This window comes from Triticum urartu, chromosome 6A (genome assembly GCF_056163025.1).
Source record: "Triticum urartu cultivar PI428250 chromosome 6A, HENAU_Tu73, whole genome shotgun sequence".
In the NCBI taxonomy this organism is placed as follows: domain Eukaryota; kingdom Viridiplantae; phylum Streptophyta; class Magnoliopsida; order Poales; family Poaceae; genus Triticum; species Triticum urartu.
In genome coordinates, this window is record NC_141878.1 from 331425425 (window position 1) to 331438910 (window position 13486).

Consider the following 13486-nt stretch of genomic DNA (forward strand, 5'->3'; position numbering starts at 1 on the left):
TATATAGGAGGAAGAAGTATGTCGGCGGAGCAACAGGGGGCCCATGAGGGTGGGGGCGCGCCTGGGGGGGGGGGGCAGGCGTGCCCCTACCTCGTGGCCTCCTGTTGATTGGCTTGACGTAAGGTCCAAGTCTCCTGAGTTGTATTCGGTGAGAAAATCACGTTCCCAAAATTTTCATTCCGTTTGGACTCCGTTTGATATTCCTTTTCTTCGAAACACTAAAACAGGCAAAAAACAGCAATTCTGGGCTGGGCCTCCGGTTAATTGGTTAGTCCCAAAAAAATATAAAAGTGGATAATAAAGCCCAATAATGTCCAAAACAGTAGATAATATAGCATGGAGCAATCAAAAATTATAGATACGTTGGAGACGTATCATGGCTCAGGGAGCGCGGGGGCGTTCTCTCGCGGCCGAGGGACTTCTTGGCAGCATCTTTCTTCTTACGCAGGCGCCGGACGTGGCAGGTTGCGCCGTGGGGCCGCGCGCCTAGGTGCCAAGACTCCGTCTTGGGGCAGAGGTGGTGGAGGCGCTCCATGGGCTAGGCTGCCCGCGGCTAGCGGAGGACGAGGCAGCAAGAGGGACGGTGCAGGGGAGCCCCCTGCGGCGCTGACAAGCTCGGTGATGCGGTCGAGCCAGTCCTCGTAGAGGTCACCGACGGGGCGGTAGCGCAGGAGCTCGCCCGCCATGCACAGAGCGGCCTGCGTGTCCACGGGAGCGCGACGAGCATGGGATGACGAACTGGCTGGGGTCAGCGATGGAGTGGCGGTGCGGCCGTCGCGCCGCACCGAGGGGTGCAGCGAGGATGCTTGCTGTTCGTTCCCCGCTGGGACGGTGGTGGCGTTGGTGGCAGGCGATGGAGAATGATGGGGTGGCCCGCCGACGGGAGCCGTCTGAGCAACATGGGCGGCGAGGGCAGCCCGGCGCTCAGCGCGAGCGCACGAGCGTCCGCCATGGAGACGATGAGACAATGGGACGCGGAGCGACGGAAGGGATGCTTCGGCGCACCCCTGTCTGGCGCACCAAATGTTGGATCTCGGGTTCCGGCAAAACCCTTAAGGTTCGAACACTGGGGTGCGCGCGAAGATCTCCCCGTACCGATCCACGTCCTAGCTTCACTAAGGTCTCAGGGACTAACTCGATGAACTCGCAACACAAAGGACACAAGATTTATACTAGTTCGGGCCACCGTTGTGGTGTAATACCCTACTCTAGTGTGGTGGTGGTGGATTGCCTCTTGGGTTGAGGATGTATAGTACAAGGGGAAGAACAGCCTCCTGAGGAGAGGTGTTCTTGTGCTTGGTGGACTGGTGGTTGTTCGGATCTCTCCGAGACGAGTTGCCTCCTATGGCGGTGGCTAATCCTATTTATAGAGGCCCTGGTCCTCTCCCCAAATACTGAGCAGGAAGGGATCCAACAACGGCCAATTTGAAAGGGAACAGCTAGTACATCTTATCCTGACAAAAGCAATCTTCGCCTGCCAAAGGCTCTGGTGATGACGCCATCTTGGGCTCCACGGTGACCTCCGTCTTGACATCATGCTGGTCTTGGTCTCGTTGCACCGATATGGAAACCTTTGTTTGATGCCTCGGTACTCCGCGCCTGCGCTTGCTTCCTTAGCATCAAAGAGGAAACAAGGACACTGTGCGCACTGGCGCCCGCCTGGCCTTGGTCCTCATGGCTCACATCATCGGAACCTTGCGAGGTTTGCCTTGCCTTGAACTCTCCGCCCCTCGCGAGCCGGCCTAGTGAGGCCGCTCCTGAGGAGGTATTGTGTTGTCCGCCTCGCGAGGCTTGGCCCCTCATGAGGGTCTTGTGTGCTTGTTGGTGAATATGGGCCGTACGGGCCCGCTCGCCGAGCCACTCCATGGGCCGTAGGCAGGCAAGTCTGGGGACCCCCGTTCCCAGAACGCCAACATCTTCCTTGTCCAACATCAACTTTTTAGCATGTCATATTTTAATGAGTGCTCGCAATCATAAAAGATGTCCAACATAGTATATTTATATGTGAAAACCTCTCTTTCTTTATGACTTCCTATTAATTGCAAAGATGACCAAAACTATGTTTGTCAACTCTCAGCAACTTTTATTCATCATACTCTTTATATGTGAAGATCTCTTTATTTCTTTTTATTCTTACTTTTATTCCCTCGAGATCATAACAAGATAGCAAAGCCCTTTACTCAACACTAAATATTATGTATAGCTCACGGACTCGATTACATAGAAGGATCATAAAGCAAAACTCGAAACTAGATCATACTAAACTTTATTCTACTAGATCAAGATATTACCAAAAGGATCAAACTAAGAAAACGATAAAGATAGAAGTGTGATGGTGATACGATACCAGGGCACTCCCCCAAGCTTGGCAGTTGCCAAGGGGAGTACCCATACCCATGTGTTTATGACTCTTTCTTTGGAGGTGGTGATGATGGGGTTGTTGATGATGTAGTGTCACACATCGAGCGTAGGAGATCCTCCAATTTGCGAATAATGCCCTTGAGTGCGGTGATATGCTCCTTGAACAAAATATTTTCATGTGTGAGATACTTGTTTTGCATGCGCGCTAACTCAATCATCTTGAAAGCTTCAATCTCAGTTGGGGTAAGAAGATTATAATGAGGTTGAAGGATGTCTTCTTCTTCTGCTGCCAGAGCGTGATCCTCCGTGGCCTTCTTGATCCAATCATTCTTGTTGATCTCCCCGGGTTCTTCTCTCTTCAGATCTATCTTCATTAGCCAAGCATCGTCACCTTCATTGGTGGAGAAGGGGGACAACATGATGCATGGACTTGACAACTCTGGCAGAAAACAAATCTAAACAAAACAGAGGATATTTGCATGGTACGGTGTTCAAAACCTTCAGGGGATTATATAATGAATTTTTACCGACCAAAAGAAGTATCGTGCAAGAAAACGAAGTCCGGAGGGCACACGAGGTGCCCACGAAGCAGGGGCGCGCCCTCCACCCTCGTGGAAGCCTCGTGTCCTTTCCGGACTACTTATTTTCCTATTTTCTTAAATATTCCAAAACGGAGAAAAATTGCTATTAGAACTATTTTGGAGTCGGTTTACTTATCGTACCGCATACCTCTTCCTTTTCGGAGGCTGAAATGTTTTGGAAGGTGTCCCTTATATACTCCTCCGGGGTTACGGTTTCAATAACATTAGTTTCAACATTTATGGGATTACCTGAGATATAATGTTTGATTCTTTGACCGTTCACCACCCTTGGATTTGTGCCTTCGAAGTTGTTGATTTATATGGCACCGGAATGATAGACCTCCTCGATAACGTAAGGACCTTCCCATTTAGAGAGGAGTTTTCCTGCAAAAAATCTTAAACGAGAGTTCTATAACAATACATAATCACCTACATTAAACTCACGTTTTTGAATCCTTTTGTCATGCCATCTATTAACTTTTTCTTTAAACAGTTTGGCATTCTCATAGGCCTGGGTTCTCCACTCATCAAGTGAGGCAATGTCAAATAATCTCTTCTCACCGGTAATTATGAAGTCATAGTTGAGCTCTTTAATGGCCCAGTATGCCTTATGTTCTAGTTCGAGAGTTAAGTGACATGCTTTTCCATAAACCATTTTATACGGAGACATACCCATAGAATTTTTATATGTAGTTCTATAGGCCCATAATGCATCATCAAGTTTCCTGGAACAATTCTTTCTAGATCTATTAAAGTCTTTTGCAGAATTAATTTAATCTCTCTATTGCTCAGTTCTACTTGACCACTAGACTGTGGATGATATGGAGATTCAATTCTATGATTAACATCATACTTAGCAAGCATCTTACGAAAAGCACCATGAATAAAATGTGAACCACCATCAGTCATTAAGTATCTAGGGACTCCAAACCTCGGAAAAATAACTTCTTTAAGCATCTTAATAGAGGTGTTATGATCAGCACTACTAGTTGGAATAGCTTCTACCCACTTAGTAATGTAATCAACAACAACTAAAATATGTGTATACCCATTAGAGGAAGGAAACGTTCCCATATAATCAAAGCCCCAAACATCAAATGGTTCGATAACAAATGAATAATTCATAGGCATTTCTTGACGCCTACTAATATTACCAATTCTTTGACATTCATCACAATACAAGACAAACTTACGGGCATCCTTGAAGAGAGTAGGCCAATAAAAACCAGATTGCAATACCTTATGTGCAATTCTATTTCCAGCATGGTGTCCTCCATAAGCCTCAGAGTGACACTTGCGTAGGATCTGCTCCTATTCATGCTCAGGTACACAATGTCTAATAACACCATCTACTCCTTCTTTATAAAGGTGTGGGTCATCCCAGAAGTAATGTCTTAAATCATAGAAAAACTTTTTATTTTGCTGGTATGTGAAACTATGTGGTATAAATTTAGCATCAATGTAATTAGCATAATCAACATACCAAGGAGCAGTACGAGAAGCATTTATGACAGCTAATTGTTCATCAGGAAAGCTATCATCAATAGGTAGTGGGTCATCAAGAACATTCTCTAACCTAGACAAGTTGTCTGCAACGGAGTTCTCAGCTCCCTTTCTATCAATAATAAGCAATCAAATTCTTGTAGTAGGAGAACCCATCTAATAAGTCTAGGTTTAGCATCTTTCTTTTCCATAAGATATTTAATAGCAGCATGATCAGTGTGAACAGTTACTTTAGAATCAACAATATAAGGTCTGAACTTATCATAAGCAAATACAACTGCTAAAAATTCCTTTTCAGTAGTAGCATAATTTCTCTGGGCACTGTCTAGAGTTTTACTAGCATATTGGATAACATTTAATTTCTTATCAACTCTTTGTCCTAAAACAGCATGTACAGCATAATCACTAGCATCACACATAATTTCAAAGGGTAAATTCCAATCAGGAGGATGAACAATAGGTGCAGAAATCAAAGCTTTCTTAAGTATTTCAAATGTTTCTACACAATCATCATCAAAGATAAAAGGAACATCTTTTTGTAAGAGATTAGTCAGAGGCCTGGAAATTTTTGAGAAGTCTTTAATGAACCTCCTATAAAAACCGGCATGACCCAGGAAACTTCTTATAACTTTAATGTCCTTAGGACACGACATCTTTTCAATAGCATCAACTTTAGCTTTATCAGCTTCAATACCCCTTTCAGAAATTTTATGCCACAAGACAATGCTAACCATAAAGTGGCACTTCTCCCAATTCAAGACAAGATTAGTTTCTTCACATCTCTGCAAAACTCAATCAAGGTTACTTAAGCAGTCATCAAAAGAAGTTCCATATACAGAAAAATCATCCATGAAAACCTCAACAATATTTTCCCAAAAGTCAGAGAATATAGCGGGCATACATCTTTGAAAGGTAGCAGGTGCAATACATAAACCAAAAGGCATATGTCTATAAGCAAAGGTACCAAAAGGGCAAGTAAAGGTGGTATTTTCTTGATCCTCTTTTGACACAGGTATTTGAGAGAAACCAGAATAACCATCTAGAAAGAAAAAATGTGTATGTTTAGATAATCTTTCTAGCATTTGATCAATGAAAGGTAGAGGGTAATGATCCTTTTTAGTATCTTTATTCAATTTGCAGAAATCAATTACCATTCTATAACCTGTAACAATTCTTTATGGGATCAATTCACCTTTATCATTAGGAACAACAGTAATACCTCCCTTCTTAGGGACACAATGGACATGACTTACCCACTTCCTATCAGCAACGGGATAAATTATACCTTCCTCCAGAAGCTTTAGTATTTATTTTCTTACCACTTCTTTCATCTTAGGGTTTAACCGTCGTTGGTGATCAACAACCGGTTTCGCGTCTTCTTCCAATTTTATTTTGTGCTGGCATAGAGTGGGACTAATGCCCTTAAGATCATCAAGAGTATATCCAATAGCAGCACGGTGCTCCTTCAGAGTTTTCAATAATTTCTTTTCTTCATGCTCTAAAAGGTTAGCACTAATAATAACATGATATATCTTTTTCTCATCAAGATAAGCATATTTAAGAGTATCAGGCAATGGTTTAAGCTCAAACACGGGATCACCCTTGGGTGGAGGAGGATCCCCTAGGATTTCAACAGGCAAGTTGTGTTTCAAAATAGGTCCCTGTTTAAATAATACTTCATCTATTTCCCTGCTTTCATTCATAAACATATCATTTTCATGCTCTAGAAAATATTGTTCTAAAGGATCATTAGGAGGCACGGCAATAGAAGCAAGACCAATAATTTCATCTTTAGTAGGCAATTCTTTATCATGCGGTTGTCTACAAAATTTAGCAAAATTAAAATCATGAGACATATCCCCTAAACCAACACAAACAATATCCTTTTTGCAGTCTATCTTAGCATTAACATTATTCAAGACGGGTCTACCAAATATAATGGGACAAAAGTCATCTTGTGGGGACCCAAGAACAAGAAAATCAGCAGGATATTTAACTTTCCCACACAAGACTTCAACATCTCTAACAATCCCAACTGGTGAAATAGTATCTGTATTGGCAAGCTTAATTGTAACATCAATACCTTCTAACTCAGCAGATGCAATATCATGCATAATTCCTTCATATAAAGAATGAGGTATTGCACTCGCACTAGCACCCATATCACATAAGCCATGATAGAAGTGATCTCCTATTTAATAGAAATAACAGGCATGCCTACAACAGGTCTTTGTTTATTTTTAGTATTGGGTATAGCAATTCTAGTAGCTTCATCACAGAAGTAAATAACATGCCCATCGATATTATCGGCCAAGAGATCTTTAACCATAGCAATACTAGGTTCAACTTTAATTTGCTCACGGGGTGTAGGTGTTCTAGTATTACTCTTACGAACCACAGTTGAAGCTTTAGCATGATCCTTTATTCTAATAGGGAAAGGTGGTTTCTCAATATAAGTAGTTGGAACAACAGGGTCAACATTATAAGTGATAGTCTTTTCTTCAACTTTAATAGGTGCAACTACTTTTACATCAATGGGAGGATTATATTTAAACCACTTCTCCTTAGGGAGATCAACATGAGTAGCAAAGGGTTCACAGAAAGAAGCTACTATCTCAGAGTCAAGTCCATATTTAGTGCTAAATTCACGGAAAACATCGGTATCCATAAAAGATTTAACACAATCAAACTTGGGTATTATACCTGACTCCTTACCTTCATCGAGATCCCAATCTTTAGAGTTGCGTTTAATTCTTTCCAATAAATGCCATTTGAATTCAATAGTCTTCATCATAAAAGAACCAGTACAAGAAGTATCGAGCATGGAGCGATTATTGAGAGAAAGTCGAGCATAAAAGTTTTGAATAATAATTTCTCTTGAGAGCTCATGATTGGGGCATGAATATAACATTGACTTAAGCCTCCCCCTAGCTTGAGAGACGCTTTATACTTCGCAAGGCCAAAAATTATATATATAATTATGATCACGATGAACCAGATGGATAGGATAAAACTTCTGATGAAATTCCAATTTCAATCGGTTGTAGTTCCATGATCCCATATCATCACATATTCTAAACCATGTCAATGCTTTTCCCTTCAAAGATAAAGGGAAGACCTTCTTCTTGATAACATCCTCGGGCGTACCTGCAAGCTTAAATAATCCACAAACTTCATCCACACAGATTAGGTGCAAATCGGGATGTAATGCTCCATCACCTGTGAAAGGATTAGCTAGCAGTTTCTCTATCATACCCGAAGGAATTTCAAAGTAAACATTTTCAGTAGGTTCAGTAGGTTGAGGATCAACTCTTTGCTCTGCTGGTCGGGTTGAAGATACCCCGAACAAGCCCCTCAAAGGAATATGTTCCATCGTAACAAGCGACAGTAAATTTCAGCACACTATATAAATTTTTCCTTACCAAATTCCACCTACCAAAGGCGCTTCACTCCCCGGCAACGGCGCCAGAAAAGAGTCTTGATGACCCACAAGTATAGGGGATCTATCATAGTCCTTTTGATAAGTAAGAGTGTCGAACCCAACGAGGAGCAGAAGGAAATGATAAGCAGTTTTCAGTAAGGTATTCTCTGCAAGCACTGAAATTATCGGTAACAGATAGTTTTGTGATAAGGTAATTGGTAACGGGTATCAAGTAATAAAAGTAAATAAGGTGCAGGAAGATGGCCCAATCCTTTTTGTAACAAAGGACAAGCCTAGACAAACTCTTATATAAAGGAAAGCGCTCCCGAGGACACATGGGAATTATCGTCAAGATAGTTTTCATCACGTTCATATGATTCGCGTTCGGTACTTTGATAATTTGCTATGTGGGTGGACCGGTGCTTGGGTACTTCCCTTCCTTGGACAAGCATCCCACTTATCATTAACCCCTCTTGCAAGCATCCGCAACTACAAAAGAAGTATCAAGGTAAACCTAACCATAACATGAAACATATGGATCCAAATCAGCCCCTTACGAAGCAACGCATAAACTAGGGTTTAAGTTTCTGTCACTCGAGCAACCCGTCATCTACTTATTACTTCACAATGCCTTCCTCTAGGCCCAAACAATGGTGAAGTGTCATGTAGTCTACGTTCACATGACACCACTAGAGGAGAGACAACATACATCTCATCAAAATATCGAACGGATACCAAATTCACATGACTACTTATAGCAAGACTTCTCCCATGTCCTCAGGAACAAATGTAACTACTCACAAAGCATACTCATGTTCATAATCAGAGGGGTATTAATATGCATAAAGTATCTGAACATATGATCTTCCACCAAATAAACCAACTAGCATCAACTACAAGGAGTAATCAACACTACAAGCAACCCACAGGTACCAATCTGAGGTTTCGGGACAAAGATTGGATATAAGAGATGAACTAGGGTTTGGGATGAGATGGTGTTGGTGAAGATGTTCATGGAGATTGACCCCCTCCCGATGAGAGGATTGATGGTTATGACGATGGTGATGATTTCCCCCTCCCGGAGGGATGTTTCCCCGACAGAACAGCTCTGCCGGAGCCCTAGATTGGTTCCGCTAAGGTTCCGCCTTGTGGCGGCGGAGTTTTGTCCCGTGAGCTTGCTTATGATTTTTTCCAGGGTGAAAGACTTCATATAGCCAAAGATGGGCACCGGAGGCCTGCCAGGGGGCCCACGAGGCAAGGGGGCGCGCCCATGGGGGTAGGGTGCGCCCCCCACCCTCGTGGATGGTGAGTGGCCCCCCTCTGGTGCTTCCTTCACCCAATATTTTTTATATATTCTAAAAATGACTCTCGTGGAGTTTCAGGACTTTTGGAGTTGTGCGGAATAGGTCTCTAATATTTGCTCCTTTTCTGGCCCAGAATTCCAGCTGTCGGCATTCTCCCTCTTCATGCAAACCTTGTAAAATAAGAGAGAGTAGGCATAAGTATTGTGACATAATGTGTAATAACAGCCCATAATGCAATAAAATATCGATATAAAAGCATGATGCAAAATGGACGTATCACAAGTGCGTGGACAAGAGGCATTGTGGTCTGCTTATTTCTGCAAATAGTGGTGCTAAATTTAGTGGAATGCACAAGAATTTCAGCTAGTTAGTACACTACATGGTTCAGTTCAGCATTCCAGCTGAGAACACAATTATAATTGGTTATTCTCGAATGAGAGAACCTAACCCTGGATGGTGGCAACAAGAAAAAACCAGAGTGAACTCCAGGAAATTTAAGCGTGCTAGGAGGCCCTTTTCTCAGAGAAGCCTTTCTTGTTTTTTCCTGATTTGTAAACCTTCTCACAACTTTGTCTTTTGATGTGAACAAGTGTATGTTTGTTATGTTCTATGAATCATTGAGATGTATAAAATTGCTTAACTTATGCTTTTCAAGTTTTTTATGAAGCTGAGTTTAATGTGAGTGTTCCACATGAATGCTGGACTAGTGTGTGAACGTTTGGAATTTACATTGTGGCCTCAGTTAACTGCATGAACCACTGTAACAAGATACGCTGTTGCTTATATGTCAGACAACAAATTATTGATTGTTAGCTGGTCAATATCCTAGTGTTGAAGCGAGCTGGGCCAATGTGTCGTGTTTTGCACAACTGCTTACAAGTGGGGCAGCACCAACAGTGTTTACAAGTACTTATGTATACGTCGGCACACAATTCTTGAATGAGTACTCTGTTTCATCAAACACACACTGCTTGTATGATAAACCGTGACATCTTATGTCTTACCATGCCATATTCATGAAAAAACTAGTGAGGACGCATCTGTTTCGGCAACAATTATGATGGTTCTCACATGATTCACGGGCACACAAAAGTAGCAGCAGTTCCCATAGACGGATTCAAACAGAGTACTGGCCCCAGAGGGCTCGATAATAGGCAAGGTTTGGATAATTAGACACAATCCAAACTACTATTAAACACTATCTGGGGCAACTATTTCCTGCCTCGATCTAATTTGGGCTGGACACAAGATGGACCTTGCCATGAACATCATCGAGGACGTCCGGCAGCAGCTCAATCCTTTGAACCTTCATGATGATAACCTTGTGGCCTTGCCACTCATAAACTTATTTGTGGAGGCATGCCGTGTCATCTTCATGTGTAAGCTTGACAAGAACAGTATGCCTCACAAACGAAGGAGTAGCTTTGAACTTCTTGTGCTTCAGTACACCCTAGAAAACACGCCTGACAATAGTGAGGCTGGAATAAAACTCGACATCGGTATAAGCGCAGATGGCTTCCAGGATCCAACAACCTAAGAACTATGTTTTCCCAGTGTGTATATTCAGGTCATCCGCCTCATAGCGAGTGACATGTACAACCACACAATCCTTGTCTGCATCAGGGCTCTAATTGAAACAGAAACAAATTCTGAATTACTTTCTAGTATAAGAAACACAAGTTATTTAAACCACTATGTATAGCATGGAATCGAAGCTAATAAAATTTTGCATTATTCATCACCACATACTTAGATGAAAAACCACAATCAAGATCGGCAAAGAAGAAAATCACCTTGGGAAGCTCAGCGAGGGGGGGGACACATCGTCGAAGGGGGGAAATTGCTCCTGCAGTGCCACGGGGGCTGTAACCTCAAACGGGGCGTTGACCATGTCAGTAGTGGCCATGAGCGTACCATCTTCTTGGAGCTCTCTGTCTCGTGGGGATCAGCCTCCCGTGCCTGCTCCAATATCGGCAGATCTTTGCCTGGTTCTGCTTGGTCCATCATGAAACTGACGAATACTAGGAGACCACTGAAAGGAAAACACAATTGCAATGACAATGAAACAAAAAAATAGTGAGGATCGGTTACTGCTTTGCAAAAGTTCTTTTTTTTCTCTGAATGAAAATATAGGAACATCACGGATCCGCTTACCTTCCCTTCGTTGGGAGAGAAGAACAGTGGTGGATGCGAGTGTTGGCTTTCTTGATGATGGTGAGCGAGAAGGGGATTCAACGAAGAGTGAAATGATGGATGCTTCGTCCGTCAAACTTAGACTGTGGGGAGGTAGGGTTTTGTGATACGATGACTTGTTACTGCCGCGCAACGACCGGGGTGACTCTCTGCCTGCATGCTGCCTTCTAATTTGGTGGATGACATTTGGGCCCGCGCGCGGCATGGCCCGCATGTCGGTGAACAAAAGTAAAACGGCATTCAGTAGAGGGAGACGTTTTGATGACCTAGGAGGAGCCAGAAGCGGTAGTGTATCCACTGTACTAGTAGTAATTGTTTTTCTGGGTAGCAGTAGAGTGTCTCCACTTTACTAGTAGTAATTATTTCTCTAGGACCAAGACAAAACAGCCCATCCACCATAGTAAATAATAAAATCAATTCAAAAGCCCATATATTTACTTAATGAGAGGCACTACCCACACCCAGCACACTGCCCCCCAAAAAACCTGGCGGCTCTTCTTCCTCCTCACTCTCACCCACCTCATGTTAGCTCGCTCCACTCATACCCCCAAATTCCTAACCTCACTCCTACAGAAAACCCTAGCTCCCCTTCTTCCTCACTACTATAGAAAAAACCCAGCTCCCCTTCTTCTTCTTCACTCGCACTACAACTAGGCTCGTCATTCGTTACTCTGCTCAAATCCGTGAGTGCGACGCGACGCCCTCGAGGAAAATGGAGTCAGCTGACCCCAGCGCCAAGAAGATGAGGCTCCCACCAGCGGCGACGCCAGTTGTAGATCCCGCACCTGGCAGCGCGGGGAGAAGTGGCGACCCTGCCCCCACTGGATCCCAGGAACCCGTAGAATCTTGGGTGGACCACATCAGCGATCTCCCGGATGCCGTCCTTGGGGAGATTATCTCGCTTCTCCCCACCAAGGATTGCTGCAACACCCAAGTCCTCTCAATTTGATGGTGCCCTCTATGGCATGCCATGCCCCTTAATCTCGACTGTCGTCAGCTATCTCTCTTCAATGATTTTCAAATCCCCAGAGCCATCATCTCCTCCCACTAGGGCTCCTTTCAAAGCCTCTGCATCCCGTCATGATACCTAAGCAAGCATACCATGCCCTGCATGGTGGACGCCTGGCTGAAATCCCTTGAATTCATAGAACTACAGCTGCTTGAGTTCTACTATTCCCCTGGAAATCACCTACCAGATACAGAACGCCATGTACTTGTGCCCTCAGTACCGATGTCCATCTCGCGGTTTTCCTCCTCTCTCCACACAACCACCTTTGTGTTGTGCTACCTACGAGACAATCTGGTACTAAAACTTCGACTCCCATTTCTCAAGAAACTTTCACTTGTTCGGGTACGTATATCGGAGGCCTCATTGCACAACATCATCGACTCCAGTTGCCCTGCCCCGGAGTGCTTGGTGCTTGTTTTCACAGTTAGAATCGGTTGTCTCCAACTAAAGTCGCCTAACATTGTAAGAATTGGAATTTCTTTTGATGGAAGGCAGCTCATCATCCAAGATGCCCCTTCACTTCAAAGGTTGATCCTTGATTCTAGTTATTCACCGTTGCAAATAACCATCCTCTCTGCGCCTAAACTGGAGACCTTGGGTGTAATACATGATCTCTATGCTCATTTCAATATGGTGTTTGGCTCCACAGTTCTTCAGGTACTTTATATTATCATCTACACTTGTAACCATAAGCTGCATTTTAAATTTTTGTGCATAAGTTATATATCATCTCAGAGTACACATTTTGTACTAATATTATGTTCTATGCTCAATGAAGAGTTTCTCCATGGATAGCCTATCAATGTTGCTAGATTCTGTCAAGATCTTATATATCCAAATGAATAGTTTTGATCTGAACAAGATTATTGGCTTGCTGCAATGCTTTCCATGTCTGGAGAAGTTGTATATAAAGGTGATAATTTCACGCACATTGCAAGCTCGCATATAGTGTACTAGAATTAACCGTTCAGCTATTGCTCTTTCGACACTCTTTTTTTAGACCTTAACTATTTTCAATCTTCATGTCTATTTAGGCAACACGATGGGGTAAGAAAGTTATAACCAATCGGTGGATTTGTAAGCACCGGGATTTTCTCACTTCTCGTGACATTCG